Here is a 27,451-nt window from a genome sequence, read left to right as displayed (position 1 = left end):
TAATTTGCAGCCACTAGGCCCAAGGTCTGCAGCAGCGTATCCAAGCCAGTGCATCGCAAGTCTGCACAGAGCATCGCAAGTCAGCGCAGAGCATTGCATCATATCAAGAAAAGACACGTCTCCCTTAAGATTTACATTTGTTCCTGCTCTTCAGAATAAGGTCAGAGCTTTCCTTTTATTACTTATCATTGCATATAGGCTTTATCATAAAGAGACTTTTTTTTGTTCAGAAATAAGAGACTTTAAAGTAAAAACAAAGGACAGTTTGTAGTATATGGACTCTAAAGTATTTAACGTGAAAGTTATTTATTTCTGCATTTGTCAGTATTGCATTTAAAGTGAAAGTTCTTTTAATATTCGTATAGATTGTTATAGCATTTAAAGTAAAATGTCTGAGCCTAGTATTACCATGCCACTGTTAGAGGATGCAAAGATAGATAGAGTAGAAGTTGAAGAGCAAGGGAACCTGTCTGAGGAAGAAGAGTCTGATGCAGCATTAGTCTTGCCTCAAACAAATATAGGGAACCTATATATAGCCCAAAACAAGTTCAGGGCCCACCCCTGATTATAACATGAAAACCGACCAGAAGGAGTGGGTCAATATAGTACAAAAAACACTAATGGTACCAAAGTAATCCAAAAATAGCATAATTTTATTCGAAAATCACAAAAAACACACATGATTGACACAAGTCACACAAAGACATTTAACACAGGTCACAATACATATTAAAAAACCACGAGGACCGATGGTGAACTGCTGGTATATATTAATAAAGTGCACGTGCAATAATCTTGATTGGTCATCAGTAGAAAGGTATATTAAACCTGACCACTACGGCTCCAAATTGCATAATACAACCCATATGCATATATTGTACAACAGATACCAAAATTTGGGGGTGATGATACACACCACAAAGGCTGACTGAGGCAATATGGTGACTACAATTAAAATAGGCACATAGAAAATACTGACCAAGCAACTTAGTATACCACGCAGCAACACCACCGGTCCGCTCCCCAACGCACGTTTCGTGTTCAGCTTTTTCAAGGGGTACCCCTTGAAAAAGCTGAACGCGAAACGTGCATTGGGGAGCGGACCGGTGGTGTTGCTGCGTGGTATACTAAGTTGCTTGGTCAGTATTTTCTATGTGCCTATTTTAATTGTAGTTAATTCACTAAGATGTTCATCACGTGCCAGAAAACCGACCTCAAAGATGCTGGAGAATTTGGAGCAAGAAGCAGAAAAAATTCACCAGAATGTATGAAAAGTGGAAATTATACATTAAAGACATTCGTAAAAATCTAAAGCAAGAAAGTATAAAAGGGAACTTGAGTGATATGGTAGAAGAATGGTAGAAGAATCTGAATCAGAGCTTATAGCACCATATGTCAACCTGCGGTCATTTACGACACCTTCGCAGGATGTTGTAAGGGACATGGACACATGTACTGCAGTCACTAAAGATTTAGTAAAGCTCATGAGAGAACTTTCATCTGCAGCTAATTATGATGAAGTTAAAGCAAGAAGTAGAATAAATTAGCTTTTTATGAGAGACTATGCTAGGTCCTTAGGGGGAACCACAATCTCAAGTGTGACTTCCTTTACTAGCAGAAGTGCCACCCATATATCAGAGCCCTCAAATACTTCAGCCAAAAGAAAGGAATTAGCTCAACAACTTGCTGTCAAGAGAGCAGAAATTGAAATAGAAGCTGCCATCGAGGCACAGCACTGTCAAATGGATGCACAGCGCTATCAAATGGAAGCTGAATTGGAAAGGCAAAAAGAAGTTAAGATCATAGAAGCCGAAGAGGATATAAATTTGAGTAGTCATAGGTTCAAATCTGTACTAAGTGAAGAAGCAGACTCCTACTTTCCTACATACTCCCAGGAGAATGGAAAGAAATCTCCAGCACTAAGTGAGGAAATAAGTCATTATCCTTCCATCCTTGCTCAGAAAGACAAAGAGAGGCCTAGTCCAGTTTTAAGAAAAAGGTGTGTGGATTTACCCTCTATCTCTACCGGAAAATAAGAAGAAAGGGACTCACCTAATTCAGAAATAAGTGAGAAAATTGAACCGGATGATTCTATTCCTAGACGCCACGGCAATGCTCAGGAGAATGTTACAACCATTGTCCCAGCAAGACCACAGAGAACAGTTCTAACTAGACTTCCCATTCTGGATACTACTGTATTTTCGGGAGACGTGCTGAAGTTCATAGAGTGGAAGGAAAGTTTTGAAATGATCATTGAGCATCATTGCGTCAGCCCATTCGACAAGTTATTCTACCTTCAGAGATATGTTGGTGGGAAAGCAAAGAAAGTTCTTGAAGATAACTTCTATAGAAAAGACAAAGAAGCGTACAAGCAAGCTTGGGGAAATTAAATGCAAGATATGGTCATCCTTTCTTAATACAAAGAGCTTTTAGAGAGAAATTGAATAACTTGCCTAAAATAGGTCCTAAAGAACACTTTAGACTCCAATAGTATGGTGACTTCCTGCAAGCATGCAGCAATGCCATCCCATATGTTCAAGGTCTAGAAGTACTGAACGACTATCTAGAAAACCACAGGATGCTAACCAAGCTACCTGAAAAAGTGGCTTCTAGATGGAATCGCTATGTGACTGAACAGTTAGATCTAGACAAGAACTTCCCAAGTTTTAAAGAGTTCTCTGAGTTCGTCAATAAGGAAGCACGGATAGCATGTAATCCAGTAGCATCATCTTACGTCTTAAAATCCTTAGAAGAAAGGCCTGTAGGAGAGATAAGATGTGCAAGAGCAACTAGTTTTACAACAAACACAACAACTAAAGGTCCAGATACCTAAGAGAGCAAGTTCAAAGTCACTACTGAGATCAGTAGAGAGACAGAACCGACAAATCTTCAGACTACCTTCAAATGTATGTTTTGTGGAGAGAACCACTCCATACACAAGTGCCAACAATTGAAGGAGAAGTCCCCAGAAGAAAAGAAAAAATTTGTACTGGATAACTAACTGTGTTTTGGATGTCTAAGAAAAGGTCATGTTACTAAGGATTGTAAGAAAAAGTCCACATGCAGAGTTTGCAAAGGACACCATCCTACACCACTACATGAAGAACGTCCAAAGAAAGATAAATCCTCAATACCTAAAGATACTGAGGAAGGAAAGGAAGTATCGGTATTCTCTTGCAGAGTGAGGGAAGGAGAAAGCAACGGCACATCAATGGTTGTACCAGTTTGCATTTCAAATCGTAAAAGGAGGAACAAGAAGGTATACGCCTATGCGCTACTGGATGCCCAAAGTGACGTCACCTTCATTGATCAAGAAATCTGCAAGAAATTACAAGTGGCTACAGAACCAGTGAAGCTCAAACTCAGCACAATGATGGGGAGAGACACATTAGTGAACAGGCAAAGGGTCAAAGGACAGAGTTAGAGGACTTCATTCAAACTTCACATTAGATCTACCTCCAGCTTATACAAAAGATGATATACCTCTAGATAGAGATCGCATACCTACCTGTGAAACAGCCAATAAATGGGAGCACAAATCTGTCATATCTCATGAAATGTCCCCGCTGAAGGACTTTGGTGTTGGACTGTTGATAGGCTACGATTGTCCCGAAGCCTTGGTACCACAAAAGATAATCACAGGAGGAAAGGGTGAACCCTACACTGTTCAAACTGATCAAGGATGGGGTGTTGCTGGAGGAAAACAGCAGATCGCAAACTCAAGACAGGTGACAGGATTGTGTCATCGAATATCTGTCCAAGAGTTACCAACTGTAAGTCCAGCAAAAGTAATCAAGATCCTTGAATCCCACTTTGCAGACATAAGTTCTAAAAAAAAGAGTGTATTGCAAGAAGACATAAAGTTCGTACACACTCTAGAAAAAAGTATTAAGCAGAATCAATAAGGTCATCTTGAAATGCCCTTACCTTTTAGAGAACGACCTTGTCTGCTAAATAACAGAAATCTTGCCCTAGCAAGATTGAAATGTTTAAAGAGAAGGATGGGAAGAGATCCCAAACTAAAGAATGATTATTTGAAATTCATGGAAGGCATCCTCGAAGAAGGACATGCAGAGAAAGTTAATAATCAACCTAAAGAAGGAGAAGTGTGGTACATCCAACATCAAGGTGTTTACCACTCAAAGAAACCAGAGAAGATTAGAGTGGTGTTTGATTGCTCAGCAAAGCACGATGGTGTTGCATTGAATGATCATCTACTAAAAGGACCAGATCTTACAAACACTCTGCCTGGAGTATCTTGTAGCGGTCATGTTTGACGTTGAAAAGATGTTCCACCAGTTTCATGTGAAAAATGAAGATAGAGACTTCCTGAGGTTCCTATGGTGGAAGGACAGAGATACAGATACAGAGCCAGCAGAATACTGAATGAAAGTACACTTGTTTGGAGCAGCATCATCTCCAGGTTGCGCCAATTATGGTATGAAGTACCTGGCCAATCAGAATGAAAAGGATTGCCCATCAGCAGCAAATTTTCTGAAGAAAAACTTTTATGTAGATGGTCTCATAAGTCTAGAGTCCACAGAATCTTCAATAGAACTAGTGAAAGAAAGCCAAGAGTTATGCACAAGAGAAAACCTGTGCCTTCATAAATTCATCTCAAACAACAGAGAGGTACTGGAATCCATCAGGGACTCTGAAGGTGCATCAACAATGAAGAATGTAGATCTTAATTATGTGTCACAGTTCCTCAAGTGACAGGTGTCATGAGATCAGAGAGACTGGCTGAGCGTGGAGCAATCTAACAGCCTCCTTGATTTATCTTTATTCAGTGTTGATAGGTTTAATGACCACTTCCCTTTTCTCAGTGGTTGCCCAGTGGTCATCACTTCTAACCCTTATAGTCTGAACCCACCCTTCTGACTATGCAGAAGATAGCTTCATTTGGGTATGGCTGAGCTGGTGTGAGGTCATCTCTGGTGTTCCTGTTCTTCCATCTCTACAGAAGTTACAGCGGAAATCTATTGCTCAGAACTTAGGAGATGGGCTACGGATACGGAGTGGAATGATCCTGCTCTCCGTAGCCAGTTCTGTCAGGGTCTATCTGAGAGGCTGCAGGACGTGTTGGCCTTTCATGAAAACCTAGGCATTGGAAGCAGCTATGTCCCTTGCTGTACATCTGGATAGACGCCTGAATGGGAGACCTAAGGGTCCTCACCCTCAGGACGCACTGTCAAAAAAGGAAGCGGTCTCCAGCACAGAACCATTCCTCCCTCCAGACATGGAAAAAGGACCATCTAGCTACACGAGTTGGCGTCTCTCCTCCACAGTAGTTTCCTGTTGGATATCAAGGGATTGCAACCTGTATATTAGAATAAATTTATTATATTTACAGACGAACACATGATGGGTCATGTGACGAGATACTTTTAGTGAATGGAGAATCATGCTGTATACAAGGACCTTTGGTTGTAAGGGGTGTGTCTAAGTGCTGATAGGGTGTATTTTGTCATGTGCCCCTCATCATTTGATGGGTCACGTGATGAGATACCTTTAGTGAATGGAGATCTGCACCGTGTACAAACTTTACTGGCTGAAAGGAATAGGATCAGATTAAGAAATTACTTAAATTATATAGGTTTAGCGGTTCTTATAGATGATAATAGATGAGAGTAACTTATTTATTATTATTATTATTATACATTTTTATATATGTGACATTTTTAGTGGTGGGTTGTATGCAATTGGATAATGAGGGAATGGGTGGGTTTAGGGGAGTGTTTTAAAGGTCCTGACTGCATAGTGAAGATATTCGCTCCTGAAGAAGCGCATAAGCGAAACCCGGGTCAGGTGATACTGTGCATGCAGTTTGTGATTTTTATATGCTTTGAAACAAGTGTTCGTCTGTAAGCATAATAAATTATTCTAATATACGGAGGAAGTCAGAACTTCATTATGGTTGCGATCCCTTGATATCCAACAGGAAACTACTGTGGAGAAGATACGCCAACTCGTGTAGCTAGATGGTCCTTTTTTCATGTCCGGAGGGAGGAATGGTTCTGTGCTGGTGCTAAGGAGGCTCAGTTACCAGTGAATAGCAGCGCGGTCCTTCGATAAGTACTTTTGTTTAATTTGTGATTTTTTTCCCACATCACAGTAAGGACCTGCAGCACGAAAACGCAGCCAAGTACCTGAGTAGTTTTTATCTTGACCTGTGGTTACGCCTTATGAGGAGCCTATGCAGTTGGGGGGAGTTACTCCTGGGACTGCTGGTAAGAGCTCTGGTCATATCAAGGGAGTTTGTTTTTGTTGTGGAAAAAAGGGACATTTCGTAAATATTTGTTCGTACATTCAACGTCAAGGTGTAAACAAAAGAAAAACGCTTAATCCCCAAATTACTATTGGTGGTGTGGGTAAGGAGCAAGAAAACGTACTTTTGTAATTTACTGGTAGTACCCGATTTCTCCTGTCTGCCGAGGTGGCGCTAGAGTCCAAAACTGTGGAAATTTAGGTATTTATCGACAGTGGGGCTGGGGTTAACCTGATTGATAGACAGTTTGTTCATATTCATCAGTTGACTACTAGTGCACTAGAGAAAAGCATTTCTGTCTTTGCAATTGATTCTGCACCTCTTACCCCAAAATGCAGGTGGTAAATGACATCCATTTAAGAGTGGGTGATTTCCATCAGGAATCTGTCTCATGTTATGTGTTGGAGAGTCTGCCTGCTCCGATGGTTTTGGGTTTGCCATGGTTAAGCAAACATAACCCTACCATCGACTGGCAAGCGAGACAGATTCTCAATTGGAGTGATTTTTGCATGGACAACTGTCTCAATGCGTCTTTCTCTGTGGTCACCACTAAAACTGTACCCACGTTAACTTCCGAATTTTCTGATGTGTTTTCTGAGAGTGGTAACCAGGAGTTACCCCAGCATCGGGAGTATGATTGTCCCGTCAATCTTATTCCTGGAGCTAAACTGCCCAAATCTCACTTGTATAGTCTTTCGGAGCCCGAAAGAAAGGCTATGCGACAGCAGGGCCATCTTTACCAAGGGGCAAAAGGGGCAGCTGCCCCGGGCCCAGTTGCTCCTGGGGGGCCCAAGGCAGCTGCCTCTTGAGTCCTGCTAGCCACTGCCCCGGGTGTCAGGCTGTCAGCTGTGATCTAGGACCTTAGCTGTGATCTAGGACCTTAGATGACATCATCACCATGTGACCAGTAACCTAGCAATATTACTGGTCACATGGCTATGAGGTCATCAAGGTCCTATCAGGAGTGTTGGAGGAGAAGTTTGCCTTAACTGTGGAGCTTTTTTTGTGAAGATTACATCAGAAAAAGGTGACAGGGGCTGATATGCTAATATACTGTAAACTACTGTATAGTGGGTGCTGTATACTGTGTGGGGCTGTATACTATGTGGGGCTGTATACTGTGGGGGGCCTGTATGCTGTGTGGGGGCCTTTATACTGTGTGGGGGGGCTGTATACTGTGTGGGGGGCTGTATACTGTGTGGGGGGGCCTGTATACTGTGTGGGGGGGCCTGTATACTGTGTGGGGGGGCCTGTATACTGTGGGGGGGTCTGTATACTGTGGGGGGCCTGTATAGTGGGTTGGCCTGTATACTGTGGGGGGGTCTGTATAGTGTGGGGGGCTGTATAGTGTGGGGGGCTGTATACTGTGGGTGCTGTATATTGTGGAGTGCTATACTGCTGTACTGTATACTGTGGGGGGCTGTATACTGTATACTGTGGGTGCTGTATAGTGTGGAGTGCTATACTGCTGTACTGTATAGTGTGGGGGGCTGTATAGTGTGGGGGGCTGTATAGTGTGGGGTGCAGTATCGTGTATAGTTTGGGTGCTGTATACGGTAAGGTGCTATACTGCTCTACTGTATACTGTGAGGTGTTGTATACTGTGGGGTGCTGTATACTGTGGACTGCTATACTGCTCTATTATATACTGTGGGGTACTGTATAGTGTGGGTGCTATACTGCATACTGTGTGGTGCTGTATACTATAGGGTGCTATACTGCATACTGTGGGTTGCTGTATACTATAGGGTGCTATACTGCATACTGTGGGGTGCTCGGGTGCACTGTAACACAAGGGTGAGCCGAGCCCTGGTCTCCTTCCTGCAGAGCGGTGCCCACTTCCAGCCTGAGCCCAGCTGCCCAGAGCACTGATCCTGAGCCGCTAGAGTCTTCAGAACTGGAAGTATTTACAGTCATTCACTGTACTCTACCAGATGTGTGGATTTTTTGTGTGTGTGTTGTGGTGGAGGGCGTGATTGCCTGCTAAGGTGTGGGAGGGCGGGATCCAGGGGGCCCAAGTAAATTTTTGCCCAGGGTCTAATCAATATTAAAGACTGCCCTGTGCGACAGTATATCACCGAGAGCTTGACAAAGTGTAATATCAGACCATCCAAATCCCCAGTGGCTGCTGGGTTTTTCTTTGTAAAAAAAAAAGATGGTACCCTTAGACCATGTCTGGAATTCCGTGAAGGAATGTTTTTCTTTAGCCCTTTTTCTGGTGCAATTGGACGTGTCTGCCATTCATTGTAGAGGTTGACGCATCCGAGGTAGGGGTGGGAGCAGTTTTGTCGCAAGGTCTTTCACCTAGTAAATGGAGCCCATGTGCTTTCTTCTGTAAAAAAATTTTGACTGCTGAAAGAAATTATGACGTGCGTAATAGGGAATTGCTGGCCATTAAGTTGGCTTTTGAAGAATGGTGGGTAATTACGGTAATTACTGATCACAAAAATATGGCTTACCTTGAATCGGCTAAACAACTGAATACAAGGCAGGCCAGATGGTCGCTGTTTTTCACCAGATTTAACTTCATTGTCAGCTACCGCCCTGGGGTTAAGAAGAACGTCAAAGCGGATGCTTTGTCGTGCAGCTTTCCTGGGAGGGGGGGGGGTGATTCTAAAGATCCTAGTCTTATTTTGTTTGAAGGGATAGTCATATCTGCCCTATATCTGTCACGACTGTGACTGATCCAGACAGGTCTGGGAGGAGAAGGTCGCAGTGACTTGCTACTCGCGATAGCTTGTGAGTTTTCTCCATGGTTCAGGGTATGTCATCCGGGTTTTGCCTTGTGAACCTTTTTGTCCTGACTGGGAGTTTGTAGGCATCCTTCTCAGGTGAGTCCTGTCTGCCACTCCCAGCTACTATATTAGTTTCAGTTTCACTTGCAGTCATTGCCAGATATAGTCCTTACTTTCAGTTCTATTCTGACCTTTGAAGGAGATCGTTTGATGGTGTTGCTGTGGAGCTCTTGTCCGGCGTGGACTGTCGTGATTGGGATCGCCTTCTCTGCTCGTGACTGGATAGGTCTATCTCTGCTATAGTTTGTTTGTTGCTGTCTTCCCCTGCTGTTCTCCTAGACATGAGTGATGGTGACTAGTGCTCCCATCGGCCTTTCCCCACTCTAGGCTTGTTAGGGTGACTGAGGGTTTAGGCATCCTGCTCGCTGCACGGGTTCACACCCCGTCTAGGGTATCAGGTCAGACAGGTGCCAGCTTAGGGTTAGTCAGGGGTGGCCATACTATTCCCATCCGTAGATAAGGGTCCCCCTTCCCCTCCGTCTGGTGCGACACGACTGCTGCTGGGATAGCGGTCGTGACAGTATATCTGGCCTTTTAAAAAAAAAAAAAATGACATTTCTTTTATTTATTTTTTTGCTTGCTGTTTTGCTTTGTATTTTTCTGTTCCACTATGGATCCGGTTACGGTTTTGGCGAAACAATTACAGGGATTATCCCTTGAAGTGGCAGAATTAAAAGCAACAGTGCTGCAGCAGCAGCAGCCATCCTTGGGTTCCACCGTTGCTACGGGAAACCTAGGTACTCCTGAGCCAAAAGTGGCTTTACCTGATAGGTTTTCAGGAGGGAGAGACCAATTTGTAACCTTCAGAGAAGCTTGCAAATTGTTCTTCAGGTTACGCCCTAGATCCTCCGGCGGTGAGGAACAACGGGTGGGCATTGTAATTTCTCTCCTGCAAGGAGATCCGCAGGCTTGGGCTTTCTCCCTACCATCAGACTCTCTGGCCTTACGATCAGTGGAGGAGTTTTTTGAAGCCCTGGGTCTCGTATATGATGACCCGGACAGGGTCTCACTGGCTGAGTCTAAGCTACGTAGACTTCGGCAAGAGAACTGGTCTGCTGAACTATATTGTTCCGAATTCCGTAGGTGGGCTACTGATACGTTATGGAACGACTCGGCCCTTAGGAGTCAGTTCTGCCAGGGGTTGTCTGAAAAATTAAAAGACGCGCTGGCGGTATACGAGGTCCCTGGGTCTCTGGAGGCTGCTATGTCTCTGTCCATAAGAATCGATAGACGACTCAGGGAGAGACTATTAAATTTTACAGAGGCCTCTATAGGGCAGGGATCGGTTTGTTATGATCCAGTCGAACCAATGCAAATAGGGGGCGCCACTAGACGGGTGAATCCTCCTAAGTTCCGCCGTAGGTCAGAGGTTTGTTTTAGTTGTGGGGGGAGGGGTCATTTTGTAAAGGTTTGTCCCTCAGAACCCAGAGACCACAAACAAAGGAGCCGCCGGAAAACTAGAGTCCCCAGATTGTGCGGAGGAGAACAGTCTGGGCGTATTCGTTTCCTCCATACGCATGTCTCAGTTTTTGTTGTCCGCTACCGTTGAGGCGGGCAATAAGACTGAGATCTGTTCCGTCTTTTTGGACAGTGGGGCGGGGGTCAACTTGGTGGATTCACGGTTTGCTCAGGCTCTGGGTTTTACTCCGGAAACGGTACGCAGAACTATTCCTGTTTTTGCCATCGACTCCTCCCCTCTTACTCAGAAAGAGTTAATTCAGATCATCCATAATATCCATCTGCAGGTAGGGGACCTCCATAAAGAGCATATCTCTTGTTATGTCCTGGACGGTCTTCCGGCTCCTATGGTATTGGGGCTTCCCTGGCTGGTGACTCACAATCCAGTGGTGGATTGGCAGGCCGGGGAGATTGTGGAGTGGAGTGAACATTGTAAGGACAACTGCTTGAGTAGTAGGTGCTCTACACTCTCTGTAACATCTTTACCTGCCTTTCTGTCAGATTTTATGGATGTGTTCTCTGAGAAGGGTTGTCAGGGGTTACCACCTCATCGTCCATATGATTGCCCGATTAATCTATTACCTGGGGCAAAACTACCTAAAACCCGGTTATACAATCTTTCCGGCCCGGAGAGGAAGGCTATGAAAGATTATATTTCGGAGAGTTTGGCTAAGGGACACATCAGACCCTCTTCTTCACCTGTGGCTGCAGGGTTCTTTTTCGTTAAAAAGAAAGATGGGGGCCTACGTCCTTGCCTGGATTTCCGGGAATTAAACCGGATAACTATCCGAGATCCCTATCCTCTTCCTCTCATTCCCGACCTCTTTAATCAGGTTGCTGGTGCTAAATGGTTCTCCAAAATGGATCTCAGAGGAGCCTATAACCTGGTTCGCATCAAAGAGGGGGATGAGTGGAAGACGGCTTTTAATACTCAGGAAGGGCATTATGAAAATCTGGTCATGCCATTTGGTCTTACTAATGCGCCAGCGGTATTCCAACATTTTGTCACCTTATCGGGAGATTTGTTGTGATATATCTTGATGACATCCTGGTCTATTCCCCGGATCTGGATACACATAAGATCCATGTGAGACAAGTGCTGCAGATATTAAGGGCCAACAAATTGTTTGCGAAGTTAGAAAAATGTGTGTTCGCCGTAAAAGAACTGCCATTTCTGGGGTATGTGTTGTCAGATTCAGGTTTCCGCATGGATCCAGAGAAAGTCCAGGCGATTATAGACTGGGATCTGCCTGAGAACCTGAAGGCATTGCAACGCTTCCTGGGGTTTGCCAATTTTTATAGAAAATTTATAAAGAACTATTCCTTGGTGGTCAAACCACTGACGGACATGACCTGAAAGGGATCCGATTTTTCCAAATGGTCACATGCAGCCAAAACTGCCTTTGCATCTCTGAAGGAGAGATTCACCTCGGCCACTATTCTCGTACAGCCAGATGTCTCGCTTCCTTTAATTGTAGAGGTTGACGCATCAGAGGTGGGGGTGGGAGCGGTACTATCTCAGGGCCCGTCCCCTGGTGAATGGCGTCCGTGTGCTTTCTTTTCGAAGAAATTGTCTACTGCAGAAAGGAACTATGATATTGGCAACAGGGAACTTTTGGCTATTAAGTTGGCTTTTGAGGAGTGGCGTCATTTTTTGGAGGGGGCGGTTCATCCCGTCACGGTGATTACTGATCACAAAAACTTATTATATCTGGAGTCTGCTAAACGTCTCACCCCTAGACAGGCTCGGTGGTCGTTATTTTTCGCCCGGGGGCAAAAAATACTAAGGCGGATGCATTGTCTCGAAGTTTTCCTGGAGGGGGTGATGTTGAGGTACCAGAGCCCATTTTGCAAAAGGGGGTGGTGGTCTCTGCATTACACTCAGGTTTAGAGGGGAGGGTGTTGGAAGCTCAGGGGGTCGCCCCGGCCTCCTGCCCCACGGGTAAACTGTTTGTGCCAGAAAATTTACGCCTGGAGATACTAAAAGAACACCATAACTCCACACTGGCAGGACACCCAGGTAGTAGGGCAACCTCTGAATTAGTGTCTCGTCGGTTCTGGTGGCCTAAGTGGCGCCAGGAGGTGTTGAATTTTGTGTCTGCATGTGCTACCTGTGCTCGTTCTAAGGTAGATCATACTCGTCCGGCAGGGCGTCTTTTACCTCTAGCCATCCCCAACAGGCCTTGGACGCACCTATCAATGGATTTCATTACGGATCTACCAGTATCAGCGGGGAAAACTGTTATTCTTGTAGTTGTTGACAGATTCAGTAAAATGGTGCACTTTATTGCTCTTGCCGCATTGCCTAATGCTAACACACTGGCTCAGGTTTTTATTGACCACATCGTGAAGCTTCACGGGGTCCCTTCCGATATTGTTTCGGATCGTGGTACCCAATTCGTTTCTAAATTTTGGAAAGCTTTTTGTTCTCGTTTAGGGGTTCATCTGTCGTTTTCTTCATCTTTCCATCCACAGTCCAACGGTCAGACTGAACGTACCAATCAAAACCTAGAGACATATTTGAGATGCTTTGTTTCCGAAAATCAGGAGGAATGGTCATCTTATTTACCGTTAGCCATTAATAATTTTTATTTAGTTTGCCATTAATAATCGTCGTCAAGAATCCACCGATAAGTCACCATTTTTTGGTGCGTATGGTTTCCATCCTCAGTTTTGTACGTTTAGTGAGGGGGGGCCGTCTGGGATTCCCGAGGAGGAACGATTTGCGTCTTCACTTTCTTCAGTGTGGCAGAGTGTGCAAGAAAGTTTGAAGAGAATGGGTGGTAGATACAAACGTGTGGCTGATAGGAGGCGCTCTGAAGGTCCGGACCTTGGGGTGAATGACTTGGTGTGGTTGTCTACCAGAAATATCAAGTTGAAGGTTCCCTCATGGAAATTAGGTCCGAGATTTGTTGGTCCTTATAGGGTAATTAAGATCATTAACCCGGTGGCTTTTCGTCTGGAGCTACCTCAGACTCTAAGGATCCATAATGTCTTCCACAGATCTCTGCTTAAGAGATATGTAGAACCTCCTGAACCATTGCCACTACCGCCTCCACCAGGTGGTTGTTGATGGCAGTCTTGAGTTTCAGGTAGAAAAGATTGTTGACTCACGATATGTTCGCCGCTCTCTTCAGTACCTGGTGCACTGGAGAGGTTATGGTTCCGAAGAGAGAATGTGGGTTCCAGCTTCAGAGATAAAAGCGGACAGACTCATTCGGGCTTTTCATAGCTCCCATCCAGAGAGGCCTGGTCTTGAGGGTCCGGGGGCCCCTCGTAGAAAGGGGGGTACTGTCACGACTGTGACTTATCCAGACAGGTCTGGGAGGAGAAGGTCGCAGCGACTTGCTACTCGCGATAGCTTGTGAGTTTGCTCCATGGTTCAGGGTATGTCATCTGGGTTTTGCCTTGTGAACCTTTTTGTCCTGACTGGGAGTTTGTAGGCATCCTTCTCAGGTGAGTCCTGTCTGCCACTCCCAGCTACTATATTAGTTTCAGTTTCACTTGCAGTCATTGCCAGATATAGTCCTTACTTCCAGTTCTATTCTGACCTTTGAAGGAGATCGTTTGATGGTGTTGCTGTGGAGCTCTTGTCCGGCGTGGACTGTCGTGATTGGGATCGCCTTCTCTGCTCGTGACTGGATAAGTCTATCTCTGCTATAGTTTGTTTGTTGCTGTCTTCCCCTGCTGTTCTCCTAGACATGAGTGATGGTGACTAGTGCTCCCATTGGCCTTTCCCCACTCTAGGCTTGTTAGGGTGACTGAGGGTTTAGGCATCCTGCTCGCCGCACGGATTCACACCCCGTCTAGGGTATCAGGGCAGACAGGTGCCAGCTTAGGGTTAGTCAGGGGTGGCCATACTATTCCCATCCATAGATAAGGGTCCCCCTTCCCCTCCGTCTGGTGCGACACGACTGCTGCTGGGATAGCGGTCGTGACAATATCCTGCTCTTGAGGCTAAGGTCTTGGAGTCCCAAGAGGATGCACTGGACTCTTGTCCTCCAGGGAAATTGTTTGTTCCTTCAGACTTACATCACAAGGTATTTCAGGAACATTACGTACTGTCTTGGCTTGACACCCTGGGAGTAGATCCACTGTCGATCTCATCTCACGCAGATTTTGGTGGCCGCGCTGCGTAAGTGTGTTGAGGACTATGTGTCAGCCTGTTGTACCTGTGCTCGTGCTTAGGTGACACATACTCGGCCTTCTGGATCTCTTCTTCTGTTACCCATCCCGTCCAGACCTTGGACGCATTTGTCCATGGACTTTATCATGGATTTACCGAATTCTTTGGGAAAAAAACATGATCCTGGTGGTAGTTGATCGGTTTAGCAAAATGGCGCATTTTATAGCATTGCATGCTCTACCTAATGCCAAAACTCTTGCACAGGTGTTTGTCGATTTACATCGTGAAACTACATGACATTCCCTCTGATGTGGTGTCTGATCAGGGGACTCAGTTTCTTTCCAGATTCTGGAAAATGTTCTGTACTCAACTGGGGGTACAATTGTCCTTTTCTTCGGATTTTCATCCTCAGTCGAACAGACAGATGAAGCGAACCAATCAAAATCTGGAGACCTACTTGAGATGTTTTGTTTCGGAGAACCAGGAGGAGTGGTCTTCATTCTTGTTGTTAGCTGAGTTTGCCATTAATAACCATAGACAGGAGTCCACTGATAAGTCAACGTTTTTTGGGGCATATGGATTCCATCCGCAGTTTGGCACATTTTCTGGTTCTCAAACTTCCAGTATTCCTGAGGAGGAACGATTTTCCTCTTCTTTGTCTTCGATTTGGCAGAAATTTCAAAATAACTTGAAAAAGATGAGCAACAGGTATAAGCGTGTGGATGACAGGAGACATATGAATGGTCCGGAGCTGAGAGTGGGTGATTCTGTGTGGCTGTCCACAAGAAACATTAAGCTTCAGGTACCTTCTTGGAAGTTGGGCCCAAGATTTATATGTCCATATAAGATCACTACCATTGTTAACCCAGTAGCCTTCCGTCTTGAACTTCCTCAGGCTTTGAAAATTCATAACGGATTTCATAAGTCGTTGTTGAAGAAATGTGTCGAACCTGTTGAGCCGTCCTCCTTGCCTCATGCTCCTGTCATGGTGGACAGTAATTTAGAATTTCAAATCAGCAGGAATGTGGACTCCGAATTCTTCATAGATCCCTCCAGTATCTCGTCCACTGGAAGGGTTATGGACCAGAGGAGAGGATGTAGGTTTCAGCAGCCGATGTTAATGCGAATCGTCTGGTGAAGGCTTTTCACAGAGCCCATCCTGATAAGGTCGGTCCTGGGTCCCTGGAGGTCACCCGTAAAAGGGGGGGTACCTTTAGGTGACTGGTGTCAGGAGATTAGAGAGACTGGCTGAGTGTGGAGGAATCTAACAGCCTCCTTGATTTATCTTTATTTAGTGTTGATAGGGTTAATGACCACTTCCCTTTTCTCAGCTGTTGCTCAGTGCTCATCACGTCTACCCTTTATAGTCTGACCCCACCCTTCTGACTATGCAGTAGATAGCTTCATTTGGGTTTGGCTGAGTTGGTGTGAGGTCGTCTCTGGTGTTCCTATTCTTCCATCTCTACAGAAGTTAAGTGTCGCGTTTGTTTGTATTTGTTATATTCCCTGTTGTTGTATCTGGGCCTGAGACAGTGACTTCCGTTCGTCCATCTGGGGAGGAATAGGTTGTATCTAGTCCTAACCTTATTCCAGGGCCTTAAAGGGAAATCAGGGCCTAGGTATACTGCATATGAATATTTCTACCTTCAAGGTCTATTTATATTGATAGGTAGTCAGGGCCCGAATCAGGGTTGTCTAGGAGGTGACCTGTTTCTTCCCTAGTTTCCAGGCCCAGTTACTGTTCCCCTTCACTCCTGTGTACAGTGTGGAGTTCTCCCCCCTTCCCACACTGATCGTAACATTATGATCATCTTCCAGTTCAGAACGTACTTGGATTGGGATGGAATGTAGAGAATGACGAGTTCTATTGAAGTATCTATTGGAGAGAAAGATGCAACTAGACGCACCATTCCTTCCGAAGTGGCTTCTATATATGATCCATTGGGATTCTTGGCCCCAGTAATCCTCAGAGCAAAATAAATACTACAAGAATTATGCAGACAGAAGTTGGGATGGGACGAGCCAATGCCTGAAAATTTTAAGCCAAGGTGGGAGAGTTGGATAAGATACTTGCAAAATTTGAGAGAAGTTTGGATACCCAGATGTTTTGCACCTCGCGATTTTGGAAAATACAAGAAAATAGAACTTTAGCAATTTTCAGATGCCAGTAGTTATGGTTATGGTCAGTGCTCCTACATCAGAGTAATAGGAGAAGAAAAGATACACTGTGCCCTGGTTATGGGGAAGGCCAGAGTTGCACCTATGAGTATTAATACAATACCAAGACTTGAACTGACAGCAGCCGTTGTTTCAGCATCAGTAAGCAAGTTTCTGAGAGAAGAATTGGAATTGAAAATAGATGAAGAATATTTTTAGGCAGGATGTCCTAGGATACATAAACAATGAAGCTCGAAAATTTGATATCTCTTTTTGCCAACAGAGTTGAGAAAATTCGGGAAATAACAAATCCGGAACATTGGCATCACATTGACACAAAGCATAACCCAGCAGATCATGCTTCAAGAGGCCTGAATGTAACAGAATAGAAAAATTCTAATTGGTTTGCAGGCCCAGAGTTCCTTTGGGAAAAGGAATGGTTACACAGAATTGTCTATGGGTGATCCAGAAGTAAAAGTTGTACAAACATTGAGCACTGCTGACAAGTGTCAAGATGACATACTGGAAAGACTAGCCAGATGTTCAAAATGGAATACAGTCATAAATGTAGTAGCTCGAATTCAATGTTTGTCAATGGGAATCAGAATGAAAGAATCATTGAATGTAGAGGCAAGAATGAAAGACTCATTCAACAGAGATTCTACAGTGAAGAGTTGAAGAGAATTAGTCAAGAACCTAAAAGGCTTCCAAACAACCACCCATTGTACAAGCTTAATCTTGTTCTGCAGGATGGTATACTGAAGGTGGAAGAAAGACTGGAAAATGCATTCTTACCTAGCAGAGTGAAGCATCCAGCAATTTTACCCAAAAACTCTACCTTCACAAGATTGATTATTGATCACTGCCACAACAAATCCTTGCATCAAGGAATAAGCTTTACTCAAAGCTGTTTAAGAGAAGGTGGTTACTGGATAGTTAAATGAAGCAAAGTTATAGCAAAGTATATAAGTAAATGTGTAGTCTGCAGAAATTCACCTAGACCTACCGAAGAGCAAAGAAAGGCAGATTTACCGGCAGATCGTGTAAACCCATCACCACCATTTTTTTTATAGCGGAATGGATTGTTTTGGCCCATTCATCACCAAACAGAACCGCAAGGAGTACAAGAGATATGGACTAATATTTACATGTCTAAGCTCCAGAGCAATTCACCTGGAAATGTTACAAGATATGTCAACTGACACATTCATTAACGCCTTGAGATGTTTCATAGCCATTAAAGGTACTGTCTGAGAACTTAGATCTGACCAAGGATCTAATTTTGTCGGAGCAAAGAATGAATTGAAGAAAGCTCTAAAAGAGATTGATAAAGAAAAAGTAACTGAGTATTTGTTAGAGAAACAGTGTGATTTTCATATGAATGCTCCACAGGCAAGCCATACAGGAGGAGTTTGGGAAAGACAAATCAGAACTGTAAGAAATGTCTTAAGTTCAGTGTTGAAAAAGAACGCCGGAAGAATAGATTATGCTCCACTTAGGACCCTGTTCTATGAAGTAATGTCTATTGTTAACAGTCGTCCACTTACAGTTGATAACATCAACGATCCAACAAGTTTGGACCTTTTAACTCCCAACCATCTACTTCACCTTAAGTCTAATTACATACAGCCACCACCTGGTAAGTTCACTAAAGAAGATTTATATGCTAAAAGGAGATGGCGAAGAGTTCAATATCTATCAGATCAGTTTTGGAATACATGGAGGAAAGAGTACTTAGCCAATCTTATGCTAAGAAGTAAATGGCAAACACCCAGAAGAAATGTCAAAGTTGGTGACATACTGTAAAAGAAGAAGAATTACCTAGAAGTCAATGTAAATTGGCCAAAGTTCTAGAAGTTCAAAAGGATGAAGATAGACTAGTAAGAAGAGTGTTGTTACAAATAGGAGACTCAAAACTTGACAAAAAAGGAAAACGTCTCACTACTCCACTCAAGTTGGAACGTTCTATACAGAAGTTAGTTGTTCTACTTGAGAGTGATAAAAGACACTTGGGAGTTGAGAACCTGATGGAAAATTCCTCAATTCATGTTTAAGTCCTACCATTGAGAACATAGAATTATAGGTAATTTTGGTGGGAGTGTAGCTGGCCAGCTAAGACCTGTCCTAGGTTGCTAATATAGCTTATATGTTTATACAGCCAGACCTGCCAATAACCTTAAAGGGAACCTGTCACTTGGATTTTGTGTATAGAACTGAGGACATGGGTTGCTAGATGGCCACTAGTAATACCCAGTCCCCATAGCTCTGTGTGCTTTTATTGTGTAAAAAAAAAATTATTTGATACATATGCAAATTAACCTGAGATGAGTCCCTGAGTCATCTCAGGGACAGGACTCATCTCAGGTACACCATAAAAGCGCACAGAGCTATGGGGACTGGGTATTGCAGATGTGTTAGCGGCCATCTAGCAGCCCATGTTCTCAGCTCTATACAGAAAATCACGGTGACAGGTTCCCTTTAATACAGTTGCTACGTTTATATGTTAAAGACAAAAGCAGAGTTATTTACTGTGACTTCATGTTTGGATGTCATAAAACTGTTATATATTGTGTTCACAGAAGCAGAAAAGATAATATGCCTTTAAGAGTCATTATATGAATGTAAGGTAAGCTCAATGACACAGCAGAAACAACAGAAAGCATAGAGTTAAACTGTTGTTGCTGGGCAGGAGTCTTGACCAATCACAGCCAGCCTCACACACAGCAAGAGTTTTGACCAATTACAGCCAGCCTCACACACAGCTTGTGTGGGAAATTCCCCTAGCGGGAGCTGCTGGAATCATTATTCATCAGAGGAGAGAAGCTGACCAATCACTCCACTAAGAGCTGTGTTTTATGGAAGCAGAGAGGCCAAAATAGGTATTTAACCGCCTCCGGACCGCCTAACGCAGGATCGCGTTCCGGAGGCGGCAGCCTGGCGCAGAGTCACGCATATATGCGTCATCTCGCGAGACGCGAGATTTCCTGTGAACGCGCGCGCCTGTGTCCACTCGGAAGGTAAGAGAGTTGATCTCCAGCCTGCCAGCGGCGATCGTTCGCTGGCAGGCTGGAGATGTGATTTTTTTAACCCCTAACAGGTATATTAGACGCTGTTTTGATAACAGCGTCTAATATACCTGCTACCTGGTCCTCTGGTGGTCCCTTTTGCTTGGATCGACCACCAGAGGACACAGGTAGCTCAGTAAAGTAGCACCAAACACAACTACACTACACTACACCCCCCCTGTCACTTATTAACCCCTTATGAACCACTGATCACCCCTGATCACCCCATATAGACTCCCTGATCACCCCCCTGTCATTGATCACCCCCCTGTCATTGATCACTCCCCTGTAAGGCTCCATTCAGACGTCCGCATGATTTTTACGGATCCACTGATACATGGATCGGATCCGTAAAAATCATGCGGACATCTGAATGGAGCCTTACAGGGGGTGATCAATGACGGGGGTGATCACCCCATATAGACTCCCTGATCACCCCCCTGTCATTGATCACCCCCCTGTCATTGATCACTCCCCTGTAAGGCTCCATTCAGACGTCCGCATGATTTTTACGGATCCACTGATACATGGATCGGATCCGTAGAAATCATGCGGACGTCTGAATGGAGCCTTACAGGGGGGTGATCAATGACGGGGGTGATCACCCCATATAGACTCCCTGATCACCCCCCTGTCATTGATCACTCCCCTGTCGTTGATCACTCCCCTGTAAGGCTCTATTCAGACGTCCGCATGATTTTTACGGATCCACTGATACATGGATCGGATCCGTAAAAATCATGCGGACGTCTGAATGGTGCCTTACAGGGGGGTGATCAATGACGGGGGTGATCACCCCTTATAGACTCCCTGATCACCCCTCTGTCATTGATCACCCGCCTGTCATTGATCACTCCCCTGTAAGGCTCCATTCAGACGTCCGCATGATTTTTACGGATCCACTGATACATGGATCGGATCCGTAAAAATCATGCGGACGTCTGAATGGAGCCTTACAGGGGGGTGATCAATGACGGGGGTGATCACCCCATATAGACTCCCTGATCACCCCCCTGTCATTGATCACTCCCCTGTAAGGCTCCATTCAGACGTCCGCATGATTTTTACGGATCCACTGATACATGGATCGGATCCGCAAAACACATACGGACATCTGAATGGAGCCTTACAGGTGGGTGATCAATAACAGGGGGGTGATCACCCCATATAGACTCCCTGATTACCCCCCTGTCATTGATCACCCCCCTGTCATTGATAACCCCCCTGTAAGGCTGCATTCAGATGTCCGTATGTTTTTTACGGATCCACGGATACATGGATCGGATCCGCAAAACACATACGGACGTCTGAATGGAGCCTTACAGGGGGGTGATCAATGACAGGGGGGTGATCACCCCATATAGACTCCCTGATCACCCCCCTGTCATTGATCACCCCCCTGTAAGGCTCCATTCAGACATTTTTTTGGCCCAAGTTAGCGGAAATATATATTTTTTTTCTTACAAAGTCTCATATTCCACTAACTTGTGTCAAAAAATAAAATCTTACATGAACTCACCATACCCCTCACGGAATCCAAATGCGTAAAATTTTTAGACATTTATATTCCAGACTTCTTCTCACGCTTTAGGGCCCCTAGAATGCCAGGGCAGTATAAATACCCCACATGTGACCCCATTTCGGAAAGAAGACACCCCCAGGTATTCCGTGAGGGGCATATTGAGTCACATGAAGATTTGAAATTTTTGTCCCAAGTTAGCGGAAAGGGAGACTTTGTGAGAAAAAAATACAAAATCAATTCCGCTAACTTCTGTGTCAAAAAAAAAAAATTCTATGAACTCGCCATGCCCTCAATGAATACCTTGGTGTGTCTCTTCCAAAATGGAGGTCACATGTGGGGTATTATACTGCCTGGCATTTCTAGGGGCCCTAAAGTGTGAGAAGAAGTCTGGGATACCAATGTCTCAACCAGCCCTCATAAAAGGAATGTGGGCCCCTTTGCGCCACCTAGGCTGCAAAACAGTGTCACACCTCTGGTATCGCCGCTACTCAGACGAAGCTTGGCGCAATGTGTTTTGGGGGGGTGGGTCATTTTACATATACCATGCTGGGTGAGATAATATCTGGTCCCCTGCCAGACTTTGTCCCATAAAAAAATGGCAAAGTTGTCCATTTCGACAAGATATTTCTCTCACCCCAGCAATGAGTATATGTAAAAATGACCCACCAAAACACATTGCCCAACTTCTCCTGAGTACGGAGATACCACATGTCTGACACTTTTTTGCAGCCTAGGTGGGCAAAGGGGCCCACATTCCAAAGAGCACCTTTCGGATTTCACCGGCCATTTTTTACACATTTTGATTTCAACTACTTACCACACATTTGGGCCCCTAGAATGCCAGGGCAGTATAACTACCCCACAAGTGACCCCATTTTGGAAAGAAGACACCCCAAGGTATTCGCTGATGGGCATAGTGAGTTCATAGAAGTTTTTATTTTTTGTCACAAGTTAGTGGAATATGAGACTTTGTAAGGAAAAAAAAAAAAAAAAAAAAACATCATTTTCCACTAACTTGTGACAAAAAATAAAAAGTTCTATGAACTCACTATGCCCATCAGCGAATACCTTAGGGTGTCTACTTTCCGAAATGGGGTCATTTGTGGGGTGTTTGTACTGTCTGGCCATTGTAGAACCTCAGGAAACATGACAGGTGCTCAGAAAGTCAGAGCTGCTTCAAAAAGCGGAAATTCACATTTTTGTACCATAGTTTGTAAACGCTATAACTTTTACCCAAACCATTTTTTTTTTTACCCAAACATTTTTTTTTTAATCAAAGACATGTAGAACAATAAATTTAGAGCAAAACTTATATATGGATGTCGTTTTTTTTGCAAAATTTTACAACTGAAAGTGAAAAATGTCATTTTTTTGCAAAAAAATCGTTAAATTTCGATTAATAACAAAAAAAGTAAAAATGTCAGCAGCAATGAAATACCACCAAATGAAAGCTCTATTAGTGAGAAGAAAAGGAGGTAAAAATCATTTGGGTGGTAAGTTGCATGACCGAGCAATAAACGGTGAAAGTAGTGTAGGGCAAAAGTGTAAAAAGTGGCCTGGTCATTAAGGGTGTTTAAGCTATAGGGGCTGAGGTGGTTAAAACAGTTATAAAATGTTCCTACTGTTAATATAGTGATTAGAACTGTATACTGAACAAGTTATGTGTGTTTACTTACAGTTCCACCAAATTCAATTGCAAACTACAAAGTTCACAATTTAAATTCAAATTCCATATTGCAATCAAAATTGCATACAACCATACCAGATCATACTCAACCAATCTGCAAATAGTTACTGCAGAAGAGAATTGTGAAGAGGCAAGGTGAGCCGCTGAATACGATTATATTGTAGTTACTGCATACTGAAAATTGTGGCCAAATTCAGCAAGTGAACTATTAGTTAGACCTCAGATATACCTCTCAGAGAGATCATAAAGTGCTTAAATAACTTAAAGTGAGAGTACAGATATTCAAGAGAGAAATATATCCATCATTTTATGTTGAATGACAAGATTGAACAGTTGAACCATCATCTTATGCATATCGCCATTTTGTGATATCTTTTCAACAGGTGTTATGTACATGGACTATCTGTTGCGGAGGCGGCAGTGTTATATATGAAGAAAGGTTGAAGTTATTAAAGAAGTTATTTCAAGCATTTGGTGTGCTCTTTAAACCTACTGTTTCCATAGAACAGTGCTAGAAGAATCAGAGTAACAAACAGTCTGGTTGGACTAAAAAGTTAGAGATATCAAAATTCTTCTAATGCCATAGCGCAAAAGGCACTTCATAGTGCTGCGCCTGCCACATGCTAGACATCTCTGGCGGTGGATTATCACTCCAGGTACCAAAAGATGAGGCATGTTGAATTCCAACTTCAGAATCCTTCTGTCCTCCAACAGCTGCTATCGGGGAAGAGTTGGGAAGCTCCCATACACATTTGATGGTCAGCCTTTCCTGATGGAATTAACAGGCGCAGCTGATATGCATCTAGGATGTACGTAAAGCTTAAAACGAGGTTCATACTGAAGTTAGTAATTACATTTATCTGGAGCATTGTGCAGAACATCTGTTCCACGTATATGACAATAATGGCCACAAATATGCCAAAAGGACATTTCGCTGGCATATGTTTGGCTATTACAAGCATATTGATGTATGTATTGGTGATATTTTTACTCTTATATGTATAGGACATGCAAAACAGACGTGGTATGAATTTAGCACAAAGCATAAGAAAACATTGAAAAGAAAGACCGACAAGTAAAAATGTAACAGTACAAAATATAAAAGCATATTGAAAATAGATAAACAGATACTAATATATATTGTATATCTAGATAGATCAATAGATCGATAGATAGATAGATAGATAGATAGATAGATAGATAGATAGATAGATAGATTTGCACATAGCTAGATTCATATGCACAAGCTGAAAGTATAAAATGTACAGTAAAGTACTATACACATGCAATAAACAGTTCTCAGTAATGCAAAATATATCATGGAAAGCAAAGAAAAGTTAAACACCTGCAATGCTGATACATACCTACAATGAGGTGTCTTGTGATTCGTACTAGGCACTAGCAGACTGTTTCTTTCATCATGAATGTTTTCACTCATACACACCCTCCATGTAATGCCATCCTCCCCTCTATGCATTACAATGCATTGCTCCTCCCGCAATGGGCCACTCCTGCCCCTGGCACCAACACAAGGAACAAACCGAAATACCTAGGCAGCGTGTACACATGCTAATATCTGCTACACAGAACATATCTAGAGATGAAGAACTGAACAATAATTCACACCTAAATGAGAGATGTGCACAGCATTTATATCTTTGTAGAACATTACAAAGGCTTCTATGGAAATGTTGATGCCCATGATTCTGACACTTAAAAAAAATGCACAGACAATTGAGAAAAACACTTTTTCACATAGAATTAAACAAATGTAGGTCTAAAATCTTTTTTTTAAAAGGCTCCAAACAACACTAGTAAAAAAAACTAAAGGTTATCAATGGTGTTTTTTTATAAGCTAAAATAACTCCAACACAAAAAGGTACTGTAGTGTAGCAGCAACCATAAAAAAAGGTTTTCTATCAAGTCTGAATTAGCACATACTTAGGTTACTTTCACACTTGCGTCTTTTGATTCCGGCAGGCAGTTCCGTAGCTGAAAACGGCATGTCATTTTTCTGACTGATCAGGCATTATTTCAGACTGATCAGGATCCTGAACAGTCTGTAAAAATGCCTGAATCAGTCAAGAAAAAATGCATTGCAATACCGATCCGTTTTTCCGGTGTCATCAGGTAAAAACGGATCCGTATTTAATTTTCCTCACCTTAAAAGTCTGCGGCATGCGCAGACCGGAAGGACGGATCCGGCATTCCGGTATTTTGAATGCCGATTCGGCACTAATACAATTCCTATGGAAAAAAATTCCAGATCCGCATTCAGGCAAGGCTTCAGTTTTTTCGCCGGAGATAAAACCGTAGAATGCTACGGTTTTCTCTTTTCTGATCAGTCAAAATGACTGAAACTGAAGACATCCTGATGCATCCTGAACGGATTACTCTCCATTCAGAATGCATGGGGGTATGCCTGATCAGTTCTTTTCGGTATAGAGCCCTGTGACGGACCTCTATGCCGGAAATGAAAAACGCTAGTGTGAAAGTAGCCTTAGTGAGAAGACAGCCTGTCTGAAGTAATAGCAAGATAAGATTATTTCACTGACCACCACTGGTTATTCTAGGATTGGAAAGGTAGATGATTGACATGATACTGACATGGATTACAGAAGACAAGTGATAAAACAATCAACACGAAAATCGCATATCCACGATAAACTCTAAATGCCCTATTACACCAAGTGACCAATCGTACTAACTCTTTTATATCGTTCAGATCAAGCAATAATTGTTACACTATCAAGTAGTGAGCAACCTCAAACTCCCACAGAGTGAATTCGATCCGAATTTCAGGGAAAATTAGATTCGCCACGAAGCAGAATTGCTTTGTGGTCGTGGCCTAGCGAAAAAATTTTCCCCTCAATGGCGGTTAAAAAAATATTCATACTCTACCTCATCCCTTCGAGCGAGAAGAGCCGTCCACCACCATCTCAGATTGAAGATCTCACACAAAAAACTGTTGCTTCCGTGACGTATGACTTTACCAAACGGGCCGCGCTAGATCTTCAATCAAGATTGCTTTTATTAGTTTAAAAAACATTGCAATATTTATATCAGATACCGAAATCAGCTATGAACCTGGAAACTGAGGGGTACAATGATGGGAGTGGCACTATCGCCGCTCCCTGTCATTGCCCCCGCTACTTACAGAGAAATGCGCTTCGTGATGTAGTAATTTGTTACAAAACGAATTTTTGGGCAAAATTTGGCAAAGCAGCCAAATCGAATTTTTCAATACTTCTCTCATCTCTAGTTACGTCTAATAGTTTTAAACGATCGTAGCATCGTTCAATTCTTGGTGATCGTGATCTTTCAGCATGTTAACAAAATATCACTCATCGCACGGATATCAGTACTTCTAATAAGTAGTTGTTTGCCGCTCATTAACGACTGCACGGGAGATGCGGTTAAAGGGACTCTGTCACCACTTTCTAACCCCCCCTTTTAAAAGTATTGTTCTCTCCATGGCGCCCTTGTGATTACAAAGGTGTTGTTATAACATAAATTCGCCGTCTTGTTTTGATAAAAATACCTTTTATCTAACCTGTCAATCTTGTGGATAAGGTGCCCAGGGCGTTTCTGAAGGTCTGAAGCTGCCGCTCGCCGCCGCCGCTGTTGGTGCCCAGCTCCTCCCCTGATCCTTTCAGCGCCGCCTGAATGTAAAGAAATCCGCCTCCGGCTCTCGCTCAGTGCCCCCTCCTCCTTTTCAAAGATCCCGCGCGTGCGCACAGGCCTGTGCCTGATGCGCCCGTGCGGACATTTAGAATCAGCCTCATTGAGCGAAGTGCGCATGTGCGCACTTCGCTCAACCTCCTCATAAGACGAGCACTGCAGCCAGCCACTCAGAGCCTGCCAAGCGCTGTATGGAGCCGCAGGCTCTGAGTGGCTGGCTGCAGTGCTCGTCTTATGAGGAGGTTGAGCGAAGTGCGCGCATGCGCACTTCGCTCAATGAGGCTGATTATAAATGTCCGCACGGGCGCATCAGGCACAGGCCTGTGCGCACGCGCGGGATCTTTGAAAAGGAGGAGGGGGCACTGAGCGAGAGCCGGAGGCGGATTTCTTTACATTCAGGCGGCGCTGAAAGGATCAGGGGAGGAGCTGGGCACCAACGGCGGCGGCGGCGGGCGGCAGCTTCAGACCTTCAGAAACGCCCTGGGCACCTTTTCCACAAGATTGACAGGTTAGATAAAAGGTATTTTTATCAAAACGAGACGGCGAATTTATGTTATAACAACACCTTTGTAATCACAAGGGCGCCATGGAGAGAACAATACTTTTAAAAGGGGGGGGTTAGAAAATGGTGACAGAGTCCCTTTAAACACTTTTGGGTGTAGCACACCTCCATGAGCAATCATCGGACTGTG

At 43.8% G+C, this 27,451-nt stretch overlaps 1 protein-coding gene across 1 annotated transcript in view; it reads right to left on the bottom strand.

The window, feature by feature from the left end:
• The window catches only part of HK3 (hexokinase 3), a 176,252-nt gene extending 151,716 nt beyond the window's left edge, over window positions 1-24,536 (bottom strand). Inside the window, 1 exon segment of the mRNA XM_040406681.1 lies at window positions 24,443-24,536. The gene's annotated coding sequence lies outside the window, so the exon portion shown is untranslated.
• Window positions 24,537-27,451: the final 2,915 nt, after the last annotated feature.

The sequence above is a fragment of the Bufo bufo genome, chromosome 1 (genome assembly GCF_905171765.1).
Source record: "Bufo bufo chromosome 1, aBufBuf1.1, whole genome shotgun sequence".
NCBI lineage: Eukaryota > Metazoa > Chordata > Amphibia > Anura > Bufonidae > Bufo > Bufo bufo.
Note: the sequence above shows the minus strand (reverse complement) of the source record. Positions and strands in the feature narration are given on the sequence as shown.